Source organism: Cynoglossus semilaevis, chromosome 18 (assembly GCF_000523025.1).
Source record: "Cynoglossus semilaevis isolate Cse_v1.0 chromosome 18, Cse_v1.0, whole genome shotgun sequence".
In the NCBI taxonomy this organism is placed as follows: Eukaryota; Metazoa; Chordata; class Actinopteri; order Pleuronectiformes; family Cynoglossidae; genus Cynoglossus; species Cynoglossus semilaevis.
Genome location: NC_024324.1, coordinates 9,017,186 through 9,026,229, shown reverse-complemented (window position 1 = coordinate 9,026,229; position 9,044 = coordinate 9,017,186). Strand labels below are relative to the sequence as shown.

Genomic DNA, 9,044 nt, shown 5'->3' with positions numbered 1-9,044 from the left:
GTTTAATGAAATGATGAAAAAATGCTCATTCAAAGCAAACTGTGCACATGGTTTAAAAAGAAAGAAAAACACAAACGTCATGAAGCTCCGTGACGTTCCTCTCATCACACTTTGTTTAGTATTCTCATCATCTGTGGTCATAAATTACTTGCCTCGGCCTCTAATTTTCAGGGGACAGGGTTGATGTTTGGGTTAATTATGATGTCACGGGTGATTTCTTTTTACCGTCCACACTTTATTTCCCTGTGTAGGTTAACTAATTTCACAGTGAGCCAGTTTAGGAATTACCAGCCTCATTTTTACTCCTATTTTATCATCATACTGTATATTAACCCTGCTTGGCTGCTTACGGTGTTATTTTTGTCCAACATATTTTTGCGGCTTGTAATCAGAGAAATAAAACCTGAAGTCCTGAAATATTTACAGCCGGTTTGTTCCCCGTGCGACTGCGGCGCGGGAAGCGACCGAGGCGTGATCGTTTTTCCTGCTAATGTAAAGTGAAACGCATATTCAAGGTTAGTTGGTGTGTCTCTTTGCAATATCCCAGGTTTCCCGTGCAGAGATGTTGAATGTGGTCCTGATCGTCCCGGCTGAGTGCACCCACACTCACACACACACACATATATATATATATTTATATATATATACACACACACACACAGATGCATGTGCAAACTCTGGTGTGTGTGCCTGGTGCAGAGCACAGGAGACTGTTGCTGTTGAAAAATGCACATCCTGCTCTGTTGCACAAGCTGCTGCCACTGCTGCATGGCAGACAAAGTGGGTCAGCACACACACACACACACACACACACACACACACACAGATGGGATCTAGGGACTTTCACACACATGCATTCATATGTTCTCCTCTCGTAGCCTTCTCTTCCTCTCTACTCTGTCTGTGACTAACACACATGGAGGAACGCGGCGACGCCTCGGTCAAAGCCTTTCTTCTGGTGTTTGGCAACATTTCTGTGCTCCAGCTACTCCAGCACTTTGAGCCTTTAGCGATAAGAGAGCAACAGACCTGAGGTTGCGCTGCAAAAACATAAAAAAAGAGAAAAAAAAACAATAGCTGGGATAATGTGGAGAGGACATGGCAGAGAGGAAGGAGAAATAAAGGTGGAAATGAGAAGGAAGGGAATGCAGACGAGAAAAACACAGCGGAAAAACTGAGGCGAGAAGAGGGGCAGAAGACCAGATGAGGGCTATTAACAACGGAGAACAAAAGAAGAATAAATGAAAGCGATTCCTTTTCTCCGACCTTCTCTGTGTTCAAAGTGTGTTCAATGGCAAACGGTGATTATTAACCAAATGAGTCTCTTGATTAACTTACTGTTGTGTAACGGAAAAAGGGCTGATGGCACTTTCAGCAGTGTGTCCAGTTTTTAATTAGATCACGGAGATGCCTTTTAAAGCTTTAGCGCCCTAAAGGAGGGTTTATTGGACCATAAAACTCATGTTGCATCATCTCCAAAGAAGTAAACACACACACACACACACAGTTATATGATCAAAAGGCGTGTGTGAGGAGAGGAGAGTCACTGGGGTCCTCGAGGGGAAAGGAAAACAACAAATACACCAGAGAGTCACTGGGGTCCTCAAGGGGAAAGGAAAACAACAAATACACCATGGCTCGACCTAAACGACATAACTGGGTGAAGTCGAAACAGGTGTGATGACACTGTGGGGAAAAAAACAAAAAGAAAACCCCCTCACACACACACACTCTTCATCCTGACATTCAGTCACACATCAGATTACTCTGTTGCTTCTTCCTTCTCACTTTCTCTCAAAGACACACACACACACACACACACACATTGTGGAGGGGAGAAGCATGAAAGCTAGAAGTCCCTTCTCCTTCAGAGCCGCCTGTCAACACACAGCAAAACAATCTGCTTTATATCAATCAAAACACCAGGCACACAGGATGTGGAGACACACACTCTGTGAGAGAGAGAGTCGAGTCACTTTAGGTTTGGATTCACGTTTGCTTTAAAAAAAAACAAAAAAAAAACAACAGATTTGTATAAAAGTAGTCCAGCTGGGGTGACAGGTTTCTGCTGGTGTGGAGATGGTGAAGAGCTCACCGTCTAAAAGACACTGTGTTCATTCATAATTAATGCAACGTCAGGATTTTCCACACCTTAATAATACAACAGGAGGAGCTTCAACTCCTCAGATCATTCCCAACAAATTCAATGAACCTACAGCAACACATGTTCTTAAGTTTAAGTTGTAAATGAAAAAATAAAGGAACGTTCTCAAGTTTTATTATTGTTGTAAATGAAAAAATAAAGTGAAACAAGGTGGATTGAAATTCAGCCTAAACACTGACGGATTCTACTGTGACCCTGTGGTTCAGGCAGTTATTGGTTCAGGATTCAAAGGTCAGTTCCTGTGCGGTGCCTACAGCCCCTGGTGAGTGTTGATGGTAGGTTTCAGGGCCAATTAAAGCAGATTAAATAAAACTGGGAAAAATATTAAAATGGGAAATCAAGTCACACTGATGGGCAAGAAAAAAAAGAAAATGCTGATCGGCCGTGAGGCCAAACTTAATGAATTGGCCGTTTGCAGGGAGGAGAAAAAGCTCGGCACTTTCATCAAGCTCCTGCAGCAGAGCACAGGTGCAGCTGTGACGATTCTGCTGGAAGAGGCAAAATCAATGAAACGCCCTGCAACAAACGCAGAAAGAAAAAACAAAACAGTGCACTGCTAAACGTCTTTGTTTTTTTTTTGTTCCAGTACATCACATGGCAGGTGAGCACACCTGAACAAGTCACTCCCTTCACTGTGTGCAGGTGTAACAACCACTAATGGAATCTGCTTCTTCATCGTCTTCACGTCAGGGAATATTTTATGGAAGCAAACACAATAAAGGGTTTAAATGCACGGATCGTACAGGATTATGTTAATGTGTACACTGAGGTCAAGCTAAGGTCACAGAAGAACTGGGTCAAGCGTTTGGATCAGAGCGTACGACACAGTCAACCAGCACAAAATGAGAATCCCTCCCCGTCATCCACCGTTCAGAGGGTTAGCGAGCAGCTAGCTGACAATTCAAACATCAAGGCTGTTTTGTAGAGATTTCACACCCTTTTCTATTCAAACACAGTCACACAAACACATTTGGTGGCAAAACGGTTAATACCCCTGCTGGGGAACATGGGAACTGATGCTCTTCCTGTACACAGTTTTCATGTTCTCCTGATGGTACAGAGATAAATGAGGAGCTGTCCAGTTTGTCCTGCCCTCATCCAGCCACTGCAGGACTGGCTCCAACCACCAAACACACAATGATTTGGTATAACTGAAAAAAGTATTTTTTTAGGAAGTTATAATCATTCAGTTGTACACAGCATGCTGCTTCACTTGGCCGCGTTTCCTTTTCAAAAATCGGTCTTCTACCTTCTCCACCTGTAGCCCGACGCAGCGCTGGAGCAAAAGTGCTACTGGAAAATATCTTGTACGTCTTTCAAAACGTGTCACAAAGCTTGTGTTTTTCCACTTCCACTGTCCAGAAGCCCCAGCAGACACACACCGAGCCATGTCAACGCTCAGAGAACATCTTGCAAGTGTCAGAGAAGAATCCAGAGAAGAGTTACCTCGTCGTTATTCTAATTTCTCCTGTCTAAAAAACCTGACAATGCAACATCCTGTCAGAAATCCGTGGAGAAACGATGTCCTAAGCTGTTGTAGGACACCGCTCCTCTGGTTCCTTGTCATTTTTTTATTTCACTTTTTTTTTCCTTTAGTCCTTGTAGCTTGTTTTTTTTTTTGTATCTTTTTAAACAATATATTTTCTCCTGTTTTTTCCTCAAACCTCTCTCTCTCACCCCATCGCCAACCTTTTGTCGTTTGATCAGCAGAATTAATGGCTGTATTTCCATCTTATTACCATGGTGATGAATTATGTCGTTAATCATCGAATCGCCACAGTGACACATTGTGTCATTAATCAGGATTTTTTTCTCTCTCCCCTCGACTAAAACAGCAGGGTTAAAGAAAACAGTTAAAATGCCCCCTGTAGATGTGAAGCACAGAAAGGCAGCAGAACGACTTCTTTACTGCTGATTTAATCAAAGTGTCACCGCTGAATTACTCAAAACGAGAACGTACGGCCGTACTCCACACTCCAGACTGACATTCCAAGGAAAAATATCCAAACAATGATCAAGAATTAATCCAGAAATGATTTAAAGTCACAACTTCACTGGTGAAAATGTTTCATTTCTTTCTGACATATTTTCCACACATACTGTAAATATCATCTATCACTCAATCTGTCCCATCTCCACAATGGTTTTGAAATATTTTTTTAAATGGGGATAAAATGCATCAGTTTGTGGAGTAATAAAAACAAAGAATAAAAATAACACCTAAAGTGTCCCTACATCTTCTGTTGTGTTGTTTTGTCTCCAAAGTTTCAGGGACTCGTGCAGAATGATGATAGTGGAGGAATGTAGAACAGGCAGCTCCACCACCTCCACCACCTCCACTGGGATTTGTCTGGTGAAAGTCTTTTCTATGTTCAAAATGACTGCAGAGCTCCGTCAAAGCTGCTCACTTCCCATATCTGGATCAGCACCAAAATGTAAGAGAGTTCCTTTCATTCTTGAGCCACAACCTACAGAAACTCTTCTACTCTCTCAAAACGACAGACAAATATGGGCACAACCGAAGCCCCACAGCAGAGTGAGCTTCACTCTACGCTATATGAAAGATATATATTTAGAAAAAAATATTTCTGTATAGTTATTTAGGATCTTTTAGACATATCCGTCACCAACAGGTGGCACTAACACGGATGCACATTGTTATTGGGACTGTTATCACGCCATCTACAGGAACATTAAGTTGTAGATTGTATAAAATTATTTTGAACAATTAAAGAATACACAGTACTGACCTATTGACCTTTTTCAAATTGTCAGAAATGACTGGTCTTTCTGACTGGGATATAGAAGTCGTAAGTTCAAAGGTCAGGCTCCACCAAAACTCCACTTTAACCTCCAGGTCAGACACAACTCCAGCCACCTCGTACAGTAACAGTAACTCTGCGTCTTTGCGGCTCCCGCCCGTCTCTAACATCCGACGTTCAGCCCAACCTTTTCATCCGTCTCTAACTTCCTGTTTCACTCATCCCACAGCCTGACACCGTCCTGTGTCACACGGCCTCCAAACCACAGCTGTGGGAGTTGGAGAAGTAAGATCAGGTGTAATTCACTGATTAAAATCTTAACAACAATCTGTCCCACCCTCACACAAACAGGCAAGTGTGTGTGTGTGTGTGAACAGACACACACAGACGTACACACACAGGCGTTTTCCCCTCGTGTATCTGCGATTCATCTGAGATCATTGGTTCATTAGTGAAGCTCTGGTTATTCAGACTGATTTAATTATCAAATCATCTACGCTGAATGTATGTGTGTGTGTGTGTGCGTGTGTATTATAGAGTAAGAGAGATTATGCGGTGATCTTGGCTGACATTGATCAGCCTAGTCTAATTGGGAGCATCTAGCCGTGTAATTGATTCTGCTACACTTCACAAATAGATGAATTTAGCAACATCAACAACACTGATTCACGCTGATGAACAGAACTGGGCTAAACTACAGCAAACTGAGTCCCAGCTAAACTGGGGGGCACAGATAAACAAAGCTACAATCAGATAATGAGGCCATTTGTGTTTGTGTACCTCTGTGACCACGCCTCGCTCAACAAAAAAAAAAAGAAGAAAAAACATGGAGAGAAAAAAATCAAATTAAAAATGATCCAAAATGACTGAAGCTGGAATATAATGAGCCTCACTGCTTTGATTCAGCCTCACAGTTCAAAGTCTATGATCTGAGTTCATTCATAGACGTCACTGTTCTGTAAAAGAAATGATTTAAAATACATTGTTTTTCACCAAGATTCAAGGCCATATGTTATATAAAAATAAAATATAAATAATAATAATCATTATTTAGAAACATCCGTACCCAGGACAACAGCTGCCTCAGCCCTGTAGCAGGACGTGTTTGGCCAGATTAGAACGGTCAGACTTGACCAGCTTCAGCTGGATGGACACTGTGCCAAGGAGGAATCAGACTCATTCAGATTCACAAACATGTTTTCAGCCATTTTGGGGATTTTTTTTTTTTTTATAACATGTTACCTTTTTGTTTTGTTGCAAAAGCCATTGTATAAAAGGTATTTTTCAATTCGTGAGACGTCATTTTGATTTGGTGAACATTTTGGGAGCAGGTTGTGTTCCTTGGCACGCAGAGAAATGTTGCACAGGCAGAAATAGAAATATATAAATATTGAGCATAAAGAAATATGGAATGTTGAACTTGGGAGTATTTTAATTTTGAAATTTAAAATAGTGTGTATAGAGGAGGAAAGTGAGAGTGTGGTTAACTGATGAAGTGTACCTGCTTCAAAGTGATTTAAGTCATTGTAAATAATTGTCTGTGCCAGTGTCAACATGATCAGTTATCAAGGAAAAGTCAGAACATTGACTAATAGGTGACTGGGGACTTCACAGGCAGGTCTGTGAGCACTTGAAATATCCTAAAGAGCCAACATTTGGGCAACGTGTTGGCAGTGAATCATGGGAATGGCCACGGAGGGTAAGAAACTACTTCCTTTTTTATGCACCTGGTCAATCTGAATGAAAAACGACCTGGGCAGTGGCTAAGTACACTGGCAGATCAGCACAACGCCAGGAAAATTGTGTTATCCCGGCGCCAACTTTTGTGCATGTGGCAGGAAGTAGGCAGTGCTGCAGAGGCAGAGGAGCATGACTAATCCTTAGGACACACACACACACAGATTAAAACACACACACACACACACACCTGCATCAAAAAAGCCGGTCCCCTCTGATAGCAGAGGTGTGAAACAGAGAGAATCAGTCGACTGAGGGGAAGAGAGAGGAAAAGAGGGATCGAAGGAAAAGAGAGAGGAGGACGAAGGGGGGAGAGAGGGGACATTAAAAAGAGCAGAGAAATAATGGATGGGAGGTGGGAGAAGGGGTGAGAGAGGAGTGGGAGAGTGATATTAAACACCAGGGAGCTAACTGAGCAGATTCACCTGCCCACTCGGCCTTTTCCGCTCTCCATCGCTTTTCCCCGTTTCCCCCCTCATCTGCCTTTTTCCCTGTTTACTTTCTACATATCTCACTCTCTCCTCTGTTTCTCCTCTCGCTTCCTACTCCCCTAATTAGCCCCAAATCCTCTTACATCTCTCGCTCTGTTCTTCCTCCCCCCCTCCTCTTTCTCAGAGCCTCTACCCACATGGCTAAAAAAAAAAAAAAAAAAAAAATCAGGTTGACCTTAATGAACAGATGAAGAGAGGAGGAGAGCGTCTGCATCCAGGGAACCTGGGAAAGGCTGGATCAGCGCTTTCTAGATCAACATTTGTTTACTCAGGTATCCCCCATGTGAAGCTGTCAGAGGCTTTTTTGTTGGTTTTGGTCTTTTTAAAACAATTTTGTCCCTTACTAGACATAATGGGTGGGCTTCAGAATAATTAGATTTTTTTAAATTATTCCCTTTTTTGTGGGATGAGAGTGAAGTGGAGTGGATGTTGTTTACAGTGTTTTCCTAGAGACAGGCGAAATGCTAATATCTGGAGATGAGAGAGTGGATTTGGAGTGGATTTTAACTGTAATTTTCTTTGAGAGAATCGATACAGTACAATAGAAGATTTGCCCTTCTTTTTTTCCTTCTACTAGTTTTGTTTCTTAAATTCTCTGATTATCTACAGTAAGGCTAAAAACATGTTTTTTTCTTTACGTCTTCCACTTTATCCTGCCAGTAAAACCCAGCCTTTGGGCCCTGGGACCACGGGTGTAAATTTACCTCTGATAACGTGAACATCATCACAGAATGTTCCCATGTAAATTGGTGTGAAGACAAACTCCAAATGAAAGCATGCTTGAAAAGATAATAAACTGCTCATGTGTCGGCCTGTTTCCCCAGACGTGAGACGACAGACACCTCTAACACAACTACAGGCTTCTTAATGGTAAGAATGTATTCCCCATTTCTACTGTGTAATCAGTGAACAGAGTTGTGTTCCTTCCTCAGAGTCGGAGAAGAAAGATTCCCTCCCCCCCAGAGAAGTGACGGTCACCAACATCCACCAATTACAGAGAAGTCTTCTGCAGAAACAGCTGAAACAACACTTTCACCAGTGACACATGAAACAGAGAGGAACGCTGCGCTCTGACAGCCTGCCTCTGTGTGGATTTGTCATCTTTGCAACATGTGACGAGCCACAAAAACTGACAGAGTCTTTGTGTAGTAATTTGGAAACGAGCAAAATTGACTCTGCCTTTCTCCTATTATTCACCACTTTTCTAAGAAAGAAGTAGAAAAGCTTTCTAGGCACATCAGAGCTGGAGTCATTTGGTATTTTTGTTTGTTTTTTTTTTCTGATTTGTATCCACCTGTTGACAAAGGAGAAGATGTGTAATTGTTTTCTTTCTGTCTGATCTTCATCTTTCCTTCCAGTCCAAGCCAAGGGCTAAACACAGACTGTCGACTTATTTATTTCTTGACTTCATCATTTCTGGTTTAGAATGCAACATATTTTCCAAACTGATTTCCTTCTCCTCACTGGTACGTTATCTCTCCTCCTACAAGGGCAAACAGGCCTTAACTTCACGTTGTTTTAAATCTAATCTGTCAGTTCAGGCTGTGATTTACTTCCATTTCTCGCTGATCCAGTTTCCAAGCCTTTTTCATTGCCATGTTTACGTAACTTTGTCCTGAATTTTTTTTTTTTCATCCACTTGATTTTTTCCCCCCTCCCACCACCCTTTCATTTTCTCCTCCTCTGAGTCACTCTGCCAGGTGACTAAGCCTCCTTCCTCTGTACATCCTCCATCCTGAGTCAGTCTGCGGTGACCTCGCTGATGCCTGGCCACTGAGATAAGCTCACACCTTTTTTCTTCTGTCCAGCTCTCCTTCACTCTCTCCTTCCCTCATTCTCACCTTCCCATCAGGCAACAACACCAAAAAAAATCTGGCTTCTCAGCAATTT

General features: G+C 42.1%; 1 protein-coding gene across 3 annotated transcripts in view; it reads right to left on the bottom strand.

Annotated features, from left to right (window-relative positions):
* LOC103394286 (TBC1 domain family member 20) overlaps positions 1–9,044 on the bottom strand; it is a 34,083-nt gene that overhangs the window by 4,969 nt on the left and 20,070 nt on the right. The window contains exon 11 of one of the 3 annotated variants that reach the window (XR_003052701.1): positions 6,835–6,853. The exons of the other annotated variants lie outside the window; for them this stretch is intronic. The gene's annotated coding sequence lies outside the window, so the exon portion shown is untranslated. Of the gene's footprint in view, positions 1–6,834; positions 6,854–9,044 lie in introns of those variants that run through there. 3 annotated transcript variants of the gene reach the window in all.